Consider the following 1,312-nt stretch of genomic DNA (forward strand, 5'->3'; position numbering starts at 1 on the left):
TAACTTCTGCCTTGCTCTCGGCATAGAGCATCTTTTATCTTTCTTTTATTTATTTAGCCAAGAGGGTAGTTTGTGTGTGTGTCACACTACCTCCTATCATGTTATTATCTTACCCCTATTTATGCATGAGAATATCCAATCTAGATAAAGTTCATCAACTAGTCTGTATCTCTTCACTCACCATCTTCCCTGCGGAAATATAAATGACACCCCGGTATACTCCCGGGTAAAATGCTACAGCGGTTCATGAAATACCTGCCACCCCAATTGGCGTCTGCGGGCGTCATCGCTGTTTCCCGGTGGCGATGATGGTAGGCACCAACAAGCATTTGTTGATATAGACAAAGTTATGAACAAAATTGAAATTGGTATTCGCTTGCTAAACAGGCTAACTTGGATTTATTTTCTTGTCTTTGTTGATATGAAAACAGGGTTGTGTATGACCAGTTTCGACTTGCTGCAAAACTTTCATTCCGATCCAGAGTCACTTTTGAGGAGGACACGAGCTCGTCTCGTATCACCTCGGAGATCACTCTCGGCAGCCGAACCAGTCATCGCATCATCGTCTGCTTCTCAAGCTATGGCCCAGAAGACACTCCGTGATTACTCTGCTCCGTCTGCTAACCAGGTCCCTACCGGGCCCGAGGTTAACACCGAAGGAGAAAATTTCGAGATCAAGACGGGTCTTATTACAATGGTGCAGGCCAGCCCTTTCTGTGGCAAGGCCAATGAGGATGCCAGCGCTCATCTCCAGCAGTTCCTGGAGCTCTGCAGTACTTTTGTTATCAAGGGTGTATCGCAAGATGCAATTCGGCTCCGTCTATTTCCATTCTCTCTCCTGGGTAGAGCGAAGCAATGGTTTTATGCTAACAAGGACGCTGTGGATACTTGGGACAAATGTGCCAAGGCGTTCCTCTCGAAGTTCTTCCCGACGGGCAAAACCAATGCTCTTCGTGGTCGGATTTCGAACTTCCAACAGGCATCAAATGAGTCAATTCCTGAAGCTTGGCAGAGACTTCAGGAGTACATTCTGGCATGTCCGCACCACGGAATGGACAATTGGCTCATTCTACAGAACTTCTACAATGGGTTGACACAGTCATCCCGTGATCATGTGGATGTCGCTGCGGGTGGAGCTTTCTTCTCGCTGACCATTGAAAAAGCTACATTATTGATCGAGATGATGGTTTCCAACCAAGGTTAGAGCGATGATCGCCTCCAACCACGCCAGCGAGGTATGCACTCTGTCAAGAAGGCCGAATGCTCGCTATGAAGATTGATCTCCTCCTCAAGAAATTTGAGGATTATTCCC

General features: G+C 46.9%; 1 non-coding gene across 1 annotated transcript; it reads right to left on the reverse strand.

The window, feature by feature from the left end:
• Nucleotides 1–946: 946 nt before the first annotated feature.
• On the reverse strand, nucleotides 947–1,053 carry LOC120701636. The gene has a single exon (XR_005686201.1). It is a non-coding gene; the product is annotated as a small nucleolar RNA R71 (small nucleolar RNA).
• Nucleotides 1,054–1,312: the final 259 nt, after the last annotated feature.

Source organism: Panicum virgatum, chromosome 3K, assembly GCF_016808335.1.
Source record: "Panicum virgatum strain AP13 chromosome 3K, P.virgatum_v5, whole genome shotgun sequence".
Taxonomy (NCBI): domain Eukaryota; kingdom Viridiplantae; phylum Streptophyta; class Magnoliopsida; order Poales; family Poaceae; genus Panicum; species Panicum virgatum.